Genomic DNA, 15,603 nt, shown 5'->3' with positions numbered 1-15,603 from the left:
TGCAGAAGGGACAATCAGTAATCAAAGTATTGGAGGGGTCGGGAAACGAACAGGCCTGAACCAGGGGGAGGTCACTGGTTCAATAGGCGCCTGGACAACGATCTCTTCAGTGATGGCAAGTACCCTCCTGAGTACGGCTGCTCATCTCACTGTGGAAGTACAGTTGTATCAAGACGAAACCCATCACATTGTGGTCGCAGCCTTGATAGACTCAGGGGCAACCGGCAATTTTATTGACCAAGCATACTCTCGAGTGATAGGAGTGGAATGGCAGAAGAAGAAGGCCCCCACTCAAGTCCACGCCTTGGATGGAAAAACCCTCACATCGGGACCTGTCTGGTATCACACAGTCCCCCCCTTCATGAAACTTGGGGAACACCCTTATAAAACCATCCAATTCGATGTTATAGATGCCCCGCAGTTCTGCCTAATATTAGGCATGCCTTGGCTCATAGTCCATAATCCTATGATTGGATGGGCGGAGCGCTCAGTGAAGATGGAATCCTTGTACTGTCATGAACAATGTACACATAAAAGGAGCTTATCGGAGATGCAACATGAAGGCACCAAGGCTGTCTTCTTGGTTTCTGCTTGCCCTCCTTTGGAATACTGTTGTACCACGACCTTGCCTGGAGAATATGAAGAATATCGAACGGTGTTCGATAAACAATTGGCCACACGATTACCCCCTCATGGGGCATATGATTGCAGAATTGAGCTGACCCCTGGAGCGGAAATACCATGTAGCAGGGTGTATGCACTAACTGAACCGGAAACGCAATACCTCCGTAATTATATTGATGAAAACCTTGCCTCCGGGTTCATCAGACATTCTTCCTCTCCAGCTTCCTCGCCCCTCTTTTTTATCTCGAAGAAGGATTGCTATGAACTTCGCACGTGCATTGACTATCGGGCCATCAACCGTATCACGATAAAAAATCGATACCCATTACCGTTGATACCGGTTTTACTAGATCAGTTGAAAGGGAGCAAGTACTTCACGAAACTAGACTTGCACAGAACCTACCATTTAGTGAGGGTGAAACAAGGGGACGAATGGAAGACTGCCTTCAGAACCAAATTCGGACTCTATGAATACCGAATAATGCCTTTTGGGCTATGTACCGCCCCTGCGGCGTTTCAGTACTTCATGGATGAAGTACTGAGAGGACTGCTAGACACGTTCTGCATCGTCTACATCGACGATATTCTAATCTACTCCACCACTCTTCCTGAACATGTACAGCATGTGAAAACCGTACTAGATCATCTCCGACTCCATTCACTGTACGCCAAATTAGAAAAATGCTTGTTCCATGTCCGAGAAATAGCCTTCCTGGGTTACATCATAAATGAAGACGGATTCCAAATGGAACAAGCATTTGCAATGCAATAGGTCTCGCATTAGGAAAGTTTGAGCTATTGGTCTTGTAAATGACAACATTTTTATTAATGTGTTGGTTTTGAAAATAGCGAAATTAATAGCTTTGCCATTTACAATGCCAATACTTTTATCTTTTGCAAATGTGACACCTATAGCATTTGTAATGCAACATGTTTTGTATTTACGTGACTTAGATGTATTGATATTACAAATAACAAAGGCTTTTAATTTTTTTAAATAATTAATACTTAAATAAAAGTTATTGTAATTGATAATGGCAATAGCTTAAACTTTTGTAAATAACTTTTGTGAAGATTATGTTCAGTGTATTTTATTGTGATGAAAATACAAGAACAGAAGTGAAATATTAACATTTTTTATGACATTTGTAATAAAGCTTGAAACATTGAGAGAAAATATTGGAACCAGTTATTGTTGAATGGTTGCACAGATTGATACTGTGGTGGCACTGAGTGATGTTGTGGTGGCGACGAGTGATGCTGTGGCGTTCAGTGATGCCGTGGTAGCGCATAGTGATGTTGTGGTGCCCCTGAGTGAAGCTGTGGTACTCCTGAGTGATGCTGTGGTACTGCGATAGATAGAGTGAGGGCGATAGATAGCTAGAGGGAGGGCGATAGATGTAATGTAATGTAAAAATCACTTATATAGCGCAAAAACTGTCATCCTACGGGTATCCTGGCGCTTTTAGAAATGGTGATGGTCCGCACATTACCAGCCCGTAATAGGCAGTGAAAGAACTAGTTTTCCATCTTAGGAAACAACCAGGTTTTCAGATTCTTTCTGAAACAGGTCCATGAACTGGCCTGTCTGATAGTCTGGGGCAGCTAGAGGGAGGGCGAAAGATAGATAGAGTGAGGGCAAAAGATAGATAGAGTGAGTGCAAAAGATAGATAGAGTGAGTGCGAAAGATAGATGGAGTGAGGGTGAAAGTTAGATAGATAGAGTAAGGGCGATAGATAGATAGTGTGAGGGCGATAGATAGATAGCGTGAGGGCGATAGATAGCGTGAGGGCGATAGATAGCGTGAGGGCGATAGATAGCGTGAGGGCGATAGATAGCGTGAGGGCGATAGATAGCGTGAGGGCGATAGATAGCGTGGGGGCGATAGATAGCGTGAGGGCGATAGATAGATAGCGTGAGGGCGAAAGTTAGATAGATAGAGTAAGGGCGATAGATAGATAGTGTGAGGGCGATAGATAGATAGCGTGAGGGCGATAGATAGCGTGAGGGCGATAGATAGTGTGAGGGCGATAGATAGATAGCTTGAGGGCGATAGATAGATAGCGTGAGGGCGATAGATAGATAGCGTGAGGGCGATAGATAGATAGCGTGAGGGCGAAAGATAGATAGCGTGAGGGCGATAGATAGATAGCGTGAGGGCGATAGATAGATAGCGTGAGGGCAATAGATAGATAGCGTGAGGGCCATAGATAGATAGCGTGAGGGCAATAGATAGATAGCGTGAGGGCCATAGATAGATAGCGTGAGGGCGATAGATAGATAGCGTGAGGGCGATAGATAGATGTGTGTGGTTGTGTGTGTGTGGTTGTGTGTGTGTGGTTGTGTGTGTGTGTGGTTGTGTGTGTGGTTGTGTGTGTGGTTGTGTGTGTGGTTGTGTGTGTGGTTGTGTGTGGTTGTGGTGTGTGGCTGAGCGTGTGGCTGAGCGTGTGGCTGAGCGTGTGGCTGAGCGTGTGTGGGGTGATGTTTGTGTGTGGGGTGATGTTTGTGTGTGGGGTGATGTTTGTGTGTGGGGTGATGTTTGTGTGTGTGGTTGTGTGTGTGTGTGTGGTTACAGAAGGATGTATGTGGAAGAGAGCTGCAGATCAGCACAGCAGAAGAGAACAGGGAGTTAAAGAAGGAGGCGGGTGGTAGAGAACAGCAGATCAGTACAGGAGAAGAGAACAGGGAGTTAAAGAAGGAGGTGGGGTGGAAGAGAGCAGCAGATCAGCACAGGAGAAGAGAACAGGGAGTTAAAGAAGGAGGCGGGTGGAAGAGAGCAGCAGATCAGCACAGGGGAAAAGAACAGAGTTAAAGAAGGAGGCGGGGTGGAAGAGAGCAGCAGATCAGCACAGGTGAAGAGAACATGGATATAAAGAAGGACGTGGGGCGATAGAGTGAGGACGATAGATAAGATAGAGGTAGGGCGGTAGAGTGGGTGAGGGCGGTTGAGTGAGTGAGGGCGGTAGAGTGAGTGAGGGCGGTAGAGTGGGTGAGGGCGGTAGAGTGGGTGAGGGCGGTAGAGTGGGTGAGGGCGGTAGAGTAGGTGAGGGCGGTAGAGTGGGTGAGGGCGGTAGAGTGGGTGAGGGCGGTAGAGTGAGTGAGGGTGGTAGAGTGAGTGAGGGCGGTAGAGTGGGTGAGGGCGGTAGAGTGAGTGAGGGCGGTAGAGTGAGTGAGGGCGGTAGAGTGAGTGAGGGCGGTAGAGTGAGTGAGGGCGGTAGAGTGAGTGAGGGCGGTAGAGTGGGTGAGGGCGGTAGAGTGGGTGAGGGCGGTAGAGTGAGTTAGGGCGGTAGAGTGAGGGCGGTAGAGTGAGGGCGGTAGAGTGAGGGCAGTAGAGTGGTGATGGTGTGTGAGAGGGTGTGTGGGGGTGGGTGAGGGTGTGAGTGAGGGGTGTGTGGGGGTGCGGGTGTTTGAGTGAGGGCATGTAAGGGTGAGGGGGTGTGAGGGAGAGGGAGGATGAGGGTGAAGGTGTGTGCGGGAGGGGAGGGTGGGTGTGTGAGGGTGAGAGGGTGTGTGAGGGTGAGTGAGAGGGTGTGTGAGGAGGTGGGTGAGGGGGTGTGAGGGTCAGGAGGGTCAGGGGTGGTGAGAGGGTGGGTGAGAGGATGAGGGGTGTGTGAGGATGAGGGGGTTGTGAGGGTGAGGAGGTGGGGGTGAGGGGGTGTGAGGGTGAGGGGGTGTGTGAAGGGTTGGGTGAGAAGGTGTGTGAGGGAGGGTGGGTGAGGGTGAGATGGTGGGTGAGCGCGGGTGAGAGGGTGAGTGAGGGTGAGGGTGTGCGTGAGGGTGAGGGGGTGTGAGGGTGAGATGGGGTGTGAGGATGAGGTGGTGTGAGGGTGAGGTGGTGTGAGGGTGAGGGGGCGTGAGGGTGAGGGGGCGTAGGGTGTGAGGGTGAGTTAGGGTTGTGAGCGTGAGGGGGTGAGTAAGGGTGAGGGAGGTGAGGGTGTGTGAGGGAGTGTCGGGGGTGTGTGAGGGTGAGGGGTGTGAGAGTGAGGGGGTGTGAGGGAGGGTGAGGGGGTATGAGGGTGAGGGGGTATGAGGGTGAGGATGAGGGGGTGCGAGGGTGAGGGGGTGAGAGGGTGTGTGAGGGTGAGAGGGGGTGAGAGGGTGTGTGAGGGTGAGAGGGGGTGTGAGGGTGAGGGTGTGTGAGGGTGAGAGGGTAATGAGGGTGTGTGTGAGGGTGAGAGGGGGTGTGAGGGTGAGAGGGGGTGTGAGGGTGAGAGGGGGTGTGAGGGTGAGGGTGGGTGAGGGTGAGGGGGTGTGAGGTTGAGGGGGTGTTTGGGTGAGGGTATGCAAGGGTGAGGGGGTGTGAGGGTGAAGGGGTGTGAGGGTGAGGGGGTGTGTGAGAGATGTGTGAGGGTGAGAGGGTGTGTGAGGGTGAGAGGGTGTCTGAGGGTGAGAGGGTGTGTGAGGGTGGGTGAGAGGGTGGGTGAGGGTGTGTGTGAGGGTGAGGGGCTGTGAGGGTGAGAGGGGGTAAACCGAAGGAAAGAGGAACACAAATAAAAGGAAACGCTTGAAGCTAGAAGTCAATGGAAGATCAAAGAGAGAAAACAGGCACATACGGAACCGAACGGGAATACAAATAAAATGAAACACCTGAAGCAGGTGGGCCACGGAATATCAAAAAGAGAGAGCACGCACATATAAAATGAAACAGGAATAAAAATAAAAGTAAACACCTGAAGCACGTGGCCATGAAAGATCAAAGAGAGCGAGCATGCACATACCGAATAAATCAGGAATACAAATAAAAGGAAACACTTGAAGCCAGGAGGCCATAGAAGAACAAAGAGAGAAAACAGGCACATAGGGAATGAAACAGGAATACAAATAAGAGGAAACAGCTGAACCAGGTGGGCCACGGAAGATGAAAGAGAAGGATCAGGCACATATAAAAAGAAACACGAATACAAATAAAAGGAAACACCTGAAGCAGGTGAGCCACGGACAATCAAAGAGAAAACAGGCACATATCGAATAAAACAGGAATACAGATAAAAAGAAACACCTTATGCAGATGTCCCACGGAAAGTGAGAGAGAGAGAGAGAGCAGGCCCATACTGAATGAAATGGGAATACAAATAAAAGGAAATACCAGAAGCAGGTGGGTCACGGAAGAACAAAGAGAGAGCAGGCACATAGTAATGAAACGGGATTGCAAAAAAATCCTTTTACCAGTAACCCTTGCAGGCAAATATATGGTGAACTGCATGTGCTGAAAGATAAGACACGTTTTGGCGAACTCAGTCGCCTTGCTCACTCAACGTCAGTGCTTTGGAACCAAACCATATTTTAAAACATCACTGACCAGTCATGTGCTAAGGTGTCACCTGACAGGTAGAGAACATGGTGAAAAGACTTTCTAAATACCAAAATCATTCTATCTTAGGCACTGGCGTCTTGCAGATTATATCACAGTAAATCATATTATGATTTTTTTTAAAAAAAAAAAATATATATATATATATATATATATATATATATATATATATATATATATATATATATATGCACATTTATACAATTTACACTTGCTTAGCGCATAATATACCTTTGGTATGGCATCGCAACATCTTTTGCTCGTGATGTGTGTGGGGATCAGAGAATACTGGGGGGCTATGGGGATTAAACTTCTGGTAGTGCTGATGGTATGTGGTAGGACCATAGAGGTCTGGCAGCAGGCGGAGGCTCTGAGGACAAGGAATAGCTGATAGAAAGGCTGCAAGACTTCACAGATTCACTTTTTAGCTTGTCATCATGGCGTGTCTATTCTAATTACTGGGGGCATTGATTGAGAATGGAGGGCCTTATAGTAGATAAGCTACCGGAGTAATAGCAGGAAAAGGAGTCCAGTTGTGTGAAGTGCTCATTAGCAATCGGCTGGAATTATCTCCATAACAATGTTTGCTTTGACTGCAAGACTTCCAGTTAATTGCAATTATCGCGGATTGGCTATGAAGGGAAGACAGCATGTGCTCGGTTTCTCTGGTCATGTGATGGCTTCTTTGCAGAAGTACTTCAGGCATGATTACTTGCGTGTGTGCATGCACGTGTGCTAATGGAGACCCCCCCCCCCATATACTCTCTCCGCTGGGCCTCCCGTCTCCGCATGAGACACTATGCACTGTCTTCTTCTTTGTGAATCTCCAGCTCCATTACTCTGTGTTTCTGCAACGTCACAAGGCCGGGCTACTATCCAGATACTTAGGTTTGCACCCTATTTCGCAGCTACCTATATCATGACGTGACAGGTTTATGATCTCATAATAAAACACACTCACGTTTGCAAATATGTTTAAAAGGAAATAAATCACGTCTAAGCTCTGTAGACTAATATATCCACTGTAGGGAATATGTGTTTGACCCAGGGGTTCTATTCCAGCCAATACCATTCAGCCTTTCATACTTCTGAGGTCGATAAAATGACTACCATTATGCGGGGGGTACATTTAGGAAGTGATATTCCATCCCAAGATGTCATTCGGAGTGAATGTGGGCTTTATTTTACACACACACACACGTCACTCACTGTACGTTAAGGTTTCGAAATCGGGTTTAGCTATCTGTTTCTGATGTCTGCATTTGTTGAATGGATTTTTGTTGGATGGTGTATATCTTTTTATAGCGATCTGTAACGGTTTGATTAACAGATACAAATTGCTCTACAGTAGGACCCTGCAAGCAAGTGTAATAAAGAGTTTAAAGGGCGAAGTGCACGAGCCATATTCATAAGGGTCAGAGTGTCGTGCCTCGGTGACTGGACCGCTGGGCGAGGTGGATTGAGCATGTAATTGTCACTGTGAGAGGAGCGATGACGTTGATGGTGCTGCGAGGGCCGGAGTTAGACTGTCTGTGAGTGGGGCATCAGGGATGGTCAGTACTGTCAGTAGCAGCGGCTACTTTGCTGGCTGAGGGGGCAGCGGGTTCACAGAAATATCACGATGTTTCCCAGGTCCACGGGCGATTTGCTAATCCAGTACACGTGTTTGATTTGCGCTCTGCTATTTATCCGGTTTACCTCATAAAAACGGGAATTCAAGTTCTAAATTGTACATTAAAAACATTGGCCTAGAGAATACACGTGTATGCAGACTCAAGAGCCTGAACGGACATGCCCGGGGCTCACAGTCACACACACACTAATGGATGTGTAAATCTATTTACATATATAAGTGGGTGAACATGAATTAGACGGGAACAGGCAAAGAAAGGTCCAGGCAGACACGGAAGTGCATGAAGTGCAAACAAAAATCTCACAATTTTCTCACATTAGATCTACGTCACTGTTGCCCGCAGGATGCCGCAGACAAATTAAAAACACAACCGGAAAACTAATCTGTTGCTTTTGTGTGTAATGATCAGCTGTGTAATTGAACTCTTCTCATAATTCGGCGAGACAGCCTCTGTGCCCCTTGGCGCGCGCTGCAGTGCGCACCGCGCGCTACAAACCATTAAACTGGTGCAGTGGGAGGCGGTGGCAGACGGGGACAAAGCCTCGGAGGGAACCCTGTCGGAGCTGCACTGGAACGTGCCGACCTTAAGTAAAAGCAGCGTTTGCCTCGGTTCTTCAGAGGTTTCACTTGAGCATTAAATACCCAAATAAGAAACCAGATCTTGAGCGCGAACCCCGATCCAAGGTAGGAGGTCGGAGAAGAGGCTCCCCGCCTCTCAAGGCCCCCTTCTGCAAACAACCCCCTTATATCAGGAAAAATCATTTTACCGTAAATGGCTTTTTCCCCTGGATGAACAACGGTAATAAGCAGTGACGAGCAAGGCCGTACATTAGAACAAGCATCACGGCACCTGTGCTCCACATCCGGGCCGGGGAGGAAACAGGGGGGGAAAGGAGCGCGAGGGCTGCTTGCGCGTGCGCTGTTGCTGGATCTGCGGCTCGTGCACAGTGGCGGCGATGCAAACTTGAGGGGGCTCCTGTGATCCAGACGGAGTATGCCGATGAAGACAAGAGACCAGCGCAAAGTCACCACAATTGCTGGTAAGTGGGATATATCTACATTTAAAATATTTAAAGACTTGCATGTTGAATGCTGTGTTGTTTACGTGTACGCAAAAGTGAAACTGCATGCTTTTGCCTCGGGACAGGGGATGTGCACGTTGCTGGACGTGCGCGTTCACAAGCCACAATCTGCTCGTGGCCCGGTCTTTGGTCGCTTGGCAGCCATCACGATGACAATAGTTCTCGCTTGCGAGACCTAAAAAGGCAAGGTTGAGGCGATAACCTGTTGGAAAACTCCTCAGAATGTGAAAACCGTCCAGTGTTTCCTGGGATTCGCGAATTACTACAGACGCTTCATTAAAGATTTTTCAAAGATCATCCAACCCATCTCAAGTCTCCTAAGAAAGAACACCCCCTTTGTATGGGGATATGAAGCCGAGAGTGCATTCGAGACACTCAAGGAAGGATTCACACAAGCCCCAATCCTACGACATCCAGACACACAATTGCCTTTCATTTTAGAAACAGATGCTTCCCAGTATGCACTCGGAGGAGTGCTATCGCAGAGACATCCTTCCACGGGGCAACTTCACCCAGTAGCCTACTTTTCGAAAAAGCTTGCTCCTAGCGAAATAAATTATTCCATATCCGACAAGGAGTTGCTCGCGATAAAGAGGGCATGCGAAGAATGGAGACACTACCTTCTTGGGGCACGTCACGTTGTTGAAATCTACACAGACCACAGAAACTTGTTATTTCTAAGGACAGCGAAGGCATTGACACCTCGGCAATTGAGATGGACATTATTCTTTGCCGACTATGACTTTGTGATCAAGTACAGACCGGGGCCCCAAAACGGGAAGGCGGATGCCTTGTCGCGTAACGAAGACGTTCACGATGCGGGCCAGGGAGAACATACTGAAATACCCTCTATTTTACCTGAAACATGTTTTCCTGGATCTCAGCTAGTGTTGATCGAGTCTCATGATTTCCTAGACGACCTCAAGGTAGCGATTTCAGACATTGACAGCGACGCCTGGATCCAAGAGAATCCTGAATCCCGCACCAAAAAGGAAGATCTGCTATACCATTCGCAGGCTCTATATGTCCCACACTCCACTCTCCAGAAAAAGGTTTTAGCATGGGCTCATGACTCCAACCCGGGCGGACCCTTGGGACGGTTTAAAACCATAGCCAATATAGAACGCTCATTCTGGTGGCCGTCGCTGCGTAGTGATGTGGAGAAGTATCTACTGGCCTGTGCAGTATGTGCACAAGGAAAGACAAGCCATGCCAGACTAACAGGAATACTACGCCCTCTCCCCGTTCCACCTAAACCATGGCACACAGTCTCTATGGACTTTATCGTTGAAATGCCACCATGTGAAGGGTTCACCACTATCCTAGTGGTTGTGGATCATTTATCTAAGATGGGCAATTTCATACCACTCAAAAGGTTACCCACTTCATCAGAACTAGCGTTCGTCTTTCTTCAGAACGTTGTGCGGCTACATGGGATACCTAGTACCTTAATTACTGACAGACAGTCACAATTCACATCCCGTTTTTGGAAGGCATTATGCAAATCCATGCCCATTGAAGCTAAACTATCAAGTAGCTATCACCCCCAAACGGATGGGAAAACGGAACGCTTAAACCAAACCCTAGAGCAGTACCTCAGTTGTTTTTCCTTACAGAATTCCACAGAATGGTATTCTTTGTTATGGACTGCAGAGTTCACATACAACAACGCTGAACACTCTACGTTAGGGTGCTCCCCTTTCTTTTGTGTCAACGAATACCACCCTAATATGCTCCCTTTTGAATGGCCTATCCAGTCTCGTCTGCCAAGCGTCAGCGAACATCATGCTCCCCTTAAGGCAGTGTTAGTGGAGTCTAAACGACATCTGCTCGCTGCCCAAAGGTCTCAAAAACAACAGGCAGATTAGGAGAGGACTCCTGAACCCGCTTACCAGGTGGGTGATAAGGTCTGGTTGAGCACGAGGAACCTGCCTCTGAAAGGCGTGAACAAACTCAGACCTCGATACGTGGGCCCCTATGGCATTGAGGAAGTCATCAACCCGGTATCAATGCGGCTGTTCTTGCCTGTTTCCTGGCGCATCCATCCCGTGTTCCACGTCTCTCTCCCCCAACCATGCCCGGCTAGTACGAGGCTACCGAATCGTCCTTCCCCCATTGATGTGGAGGGGTGGGATGAGTATGAGGTTCAGTCCCTCCTAGATTCCAGGTTGGTGCGTGGGAGGGTTTAATATCTGGTGGACTGGAAAGGGTTCGGGGTGGAGGCCCGAACCTGGGAACCTGTAGGGAACCTTCATTGTCCTGACCTGATAGAAAGGTTTCATATGGCCAATCCGGGAAAGCCAGGTCGACCACCGAGTCGGCGGTCCTCGAGAGGGGGTTCTGTCGCGATTATGGGTACACATACAGTCGCCATCCCTCACCTTTCCCGGTTTCGCCTGTCACATATGAATGAAGAACTACATATCCCACAAGGCTTAGGGGCAGATTACAGAATGGTAGGAAAGAGTAAACTCCTACTTAAGCCCCGCCTACAGGAGTAACGGTGCTTGACAAACTGCCTTCGGAGCTCAGGACCTGTTTTGCCGTGACTACGATTTCCCGGTGTGCATGTCGAAATCCAGTAGCTGCCGGGATTGGGAACGAGCTGCAAGAAGCGCGACTGTGACTCTTGTGCGCTTACACACTTTTCCTTCGTTTTCCGGTATCTCTGCGGGACTGATTTGAGAGCCGCGTCTCTGTTCACAGGAGCCGAACAGGAGACGCTGAATTGACCACGCAGCTTGGGAGTTTGTCTGAAACTCCCTTTTGTATTTCCGAAGCACCTCTGGGCAGACGGGTGCTTCTGTCTCGGTTCAAGGACCCGAACCGATGAACTTCATTTACGTTCTTTTCTTTACGTTCAGGGATTTTGTTACGCGCTGGAAACCATGGAACTTTAAAGTCCAATTCCTTGTTGTTTGAGGTCGTTCCAGAGTGAAGCGTCCAACGTGAGAGTCGGAGACTGCCCATAATGGCGCTCTCCTCTCACAGCACGCGCTGATCATCCCTGCAGTACTCATCCAGGAACCGTTCAACACTACAGGTATTCAGGTACCCTTAGAGAGTCGGAGACTGCGCATCAAGGCGCTCTCCTCTCTAGGTGCCCTTTAACTTTCCTATAACAGTGTACCAAGGGGAGAGTTATTGACCAGCGCTACAGGTAGAACCTGAGGATCTGTGTAATTTCCATGTGCATACCAACTTGTCCTCTGGAGATAGATCCTGGAACTATTTCCTGTAAGTGTGTTAGGAGAAGTGTTCTGTATACTTGTGGGATGTGTGATTGAGGTACTTCTCATTCTGTTCTTGTTTTCTTCTATATACAGGGTTCCCAGAGGGTGTGTAGAAGAGGGTAAACAATTCCTGTGACGGAACAGGATTCCTTTATTATTTTGTCCCATTCCCCTTTTCCCTGGAATACTTCTCTACCCATAGTGTGGTGATAACATTGTGGTGAGAGTAGTGTTTAGGGGGCATTGGGAACTACTCTACACGGCATCGTTCCTGCTGGCCGTTCATAAGGTTAGTGGTATATTATTCTTGGCGCTACTGACACCTGACAATGGATTGATAATCAAGCTTATAGAGATTCCAATCAGGGCAGGCTGACTGATGAGTTTTGTCAGCACAAGACAGGACCTCGCCTTGAACCCTACCTGGACTTCATTCAGAAACCCAGAGACAGGGCCCTCTACATTCAATTTAGATTGGGAACTCTTCCAGTTCATGACCGCACCCATAAGTGGAAACCTCCCTATCAAACTACCTCTGATTGTCCATTCTGTACTGGGATAGTTGAGACTATTCCACATTTGTTTTTTGTATGTACAGCGTATTCTAAACCGAGGGATAAACGGCTAAGACCTGTATGTCGCCTGTTAGACACAAGGAACCATTCAGCTGCCCTTAGAATTCTTCAAGCGGAGGCAAACACCACGCTAGCCTGTGGGGTGGCTAAATCCCTAAGTTGGGCATGGCTGATTAGATCAAAAGCCCTACGATGATTCTGCATTGCTATTCCTCTGTATAGATGCTAGTGGTTCTAGTTTTTATTCTTTTTTTTTTATATATAGCGAATGAACTTTAATCTGATTGCTGCGTAGAAACTTTATCCAAAGCTGACTCATGGTTTAATATTTTTTTAACTACTGTATTTAATAATTGATTGTTACTTTTTAACTCTTTGACTGTTTGAAGGACATGTATCTTTTTGTAATGTGATGTGCTTTTTAAGATATTTTATATCGAAATAAAGCTTTGTCGAACTGAACTGAACATTGTGCCTATTGTAGGCATTGCTGATTCCAAAAAACACAGTTGATGGACAGAATGTAGAACAATGTCATACATTCAACCCAGTACAAGGATCTGGGCCTAAATTCATTGTTTTTTTGCACTCCACACCACCCTGGGTTAGACACTGGCTATATGCAAATCAGCTCTGACCCTGTGCCTCATGGGAACAGTCCAGTCCGAACTACCAAGCAATGTCTTTCCCAGACCGGAATCAAGCATCCAAGGACCGGTTTCTGGCTATCAGCCTTCTTCAGCCTGGATAGCTTGACTCCAGTGGTGTGGAGAGCCTGGGACTCACGTCTGAATATACCCAGCACACTCGGGGTGAAAATTTCAAAAAACACAGTTGATGGACAGAATGTAGAACAATGTCATACATTCAACCCAGTACAAGGATCTGGGCCTAAATCCATCGTTTTTTTGCACTCCACACCACCCTGGGTTAGACACTGGCTATATGCAAATCAGCTCCGACCCTGTGCCTCATGGGAACAGTCCAGTCGGAACTACCAACCATGTCTTTCCCAGACCGGAATCAAGCATCCAAGGACCGGTTTCTGGCTATCAGCCTTCATCAGCCTGGATAGCTTGACTCCAGTGGTGTGGAGAGCCTGGGACTCACGTCTGAGTATACCCAGCACACTCGGGGTGAAAATTGCAAAAAACACAGTTTATGGACAGAATGTAGAACAATGTCATACATTCACCCCAGTACAAGGATCTGGGCCTAAATGCATCATTTATTTGCACTCCACACCACCCTGGGTTAGACACTGGCTATATGCAAATCAGCTCTGACCCTGTGCCTCATGGGAACAGTCCAGTCCGAACTACCAAGCCATGTCTTCCCCAAACCGGAATCAAGCATCCAAGGACCGGTTTCTGGCTATCAGCCTTCATCAGCCTGGATAGCTTGACTCCAGTGGTGTAGAGAGCCTGGGACTCACGTCTGAGTATACCCAGCACACTCGGGGTGAAAATTGCAAAAAACACAGTTGATGGACAGAATGTAGAACAATGTCATACATTCACCCCAGTACAAGGATCTGGGCCTAAATCCATCGTTTTTTTGCACTCCACACCACTCTGGGTTAGACACTGGCTATATGCAAATCAGCTCTGACCCTGTGCCTCATGGGAACAGTCCAGTCCGAACTACCAAGCCATGTCTTTCCCAGACCGGAATCAAGCATCCAAGGACCGGTTTCTGGCTATCAGCCTTCATCAGCCTGGATAGCTTGACTCCAGTGGTGTGGAGAGCCTGGGACTCACGTCTGAGTATACCCAGCACACTCGGGGTGAAAATTGCAAAAAACACAGTTGATGGACAGAATGTAGAACAATGTCATACATTCAACCCAGTACAAGGATCTGGGCCTAAATCCATCGTTTTTTTGCACCCCACACCACCCTGGGTTAGACACCGGCTATATGAAAATCAGCTCTGACCCTGTGCCTCATGGGAACAGTCCAGTCCGAACTACCAAGCCATGTCTTTCCCAGACCGGAATCAAGCATCCAAGGACCGGTTTCTGGCTATCAGCCTTCTTCAGCCTGGATAGCTTGACTCCAGTGGTGTGGAGAGCCTGGGACTCACGTCTGAGTATACCCAGCACACTCGGGGTGAAAATTGCAAAAAACACAGTTGATGGACAGAATGTAGAACAATGTCATACATTCAACCCAGTACAAGGATCTGGGCCTAAATCCGTTGTTTTTTTGCACTCCACACCACCCTGGGTTAGACACTGGCTATATGCAAATCAGCTCTGACCCTGTGCCTCATGTGTTAATTCTTTTATTTGTTTTGATGAAATGGTTTTCCCTACTAATGAGGATACTAGTGGGAAATCATTAACTAAGTCAAGTCAATTTCATTAAAAAAAAATCTGTATTAGGACGCCAGACATAGATACAAAGTAATACAAAAAAGAAAAGAGTATACAATAAACCACTATGCCTTAAGTCCTCTTTTTCATTAATATACCCACCCACACTCCCACCCCCACCCTACCCCGATGGATCCCCACAGTGTACAGAGGACAGATACATACATAAACCAATCAAGCTGAGCATTATTATTCCTGATTCAACCAATTAGTAAGAGATCCCCAAATCTGTTCTCCCTCCCTCCGAGCCCAGTTGTACACACATAACAATTAGCTAAACCATACATGAATCGTCGGGGGGACCGAATCCAGCCATACCGTGGCTAAACAAAGTCGTAATACAGCCATCACTACGAAAAGCATCTTACGCTCTGGTTTCAGCCATATTTTGATCGGATACAACTAACATAATAACCTGAGAGGTCAAAAATACTGAATATCCCAGAACTTGTCCTAAACGCTGTTCAATTTTGCTAAGCAGCTGAAACAAGCTGGTGCAGGTGGCAAACATATGTGTGCTGTCCGCAGCGAGTTGCCCACATCGAGAGCAATTTATCCCAGAGGTCCCCCCCCCATGTGTGAATTTGAGCAGGAGTTATGTGCAAATTGAACCAAGTCCTAAAACATTGTACCTGGAGGTTTGCGGAAATGCAAGCTGTTTGGGTGTACATAAGAGAATCTTCTCAATTGCCTTGTCCTGATTGTAAATCTGATTGCCACCTGTCAAAATGCTTGGTTAAATCATCGCTTGTTTTCTCGTTTATTAT

The 15,603-nt window shown here is 47.7% G+C and overlaps 1 protein-coding gene across 2 annotated transcripts in view; it reads right to left on the bottom strand.

Moving 5' to 3' along the window:
• Positions 1-15,603, bottom strand: part of LOC147701202 (B-cell receptor CD22-like) — a 479,604-nt gene that overhangs the window by 111,666 nt on the left and 352,335 nt on the right. The gene's annotated exons all lie outside the window — the stretch shown is intronic.

The sequence above is a fragment of the Lissotriton vulgaris genome, chromosome 7 (assembly GCF_964263255.1).
Source record: "Lissotriton vulgaris chromosome 7, aLisVul1.2, whole genome shotgun sequence".
NCBI classification, from domain to species: Eukaryota; Metazoa; Chordata; class Amphibia; order Caudata; family Salamandridae; genus Lissotriton; species Lissotriton vulgaris.
Note: the sequence above shows the minus strand (reverse complement) of the source record. Positions and strands in the feature narration are given on the sequence as shown.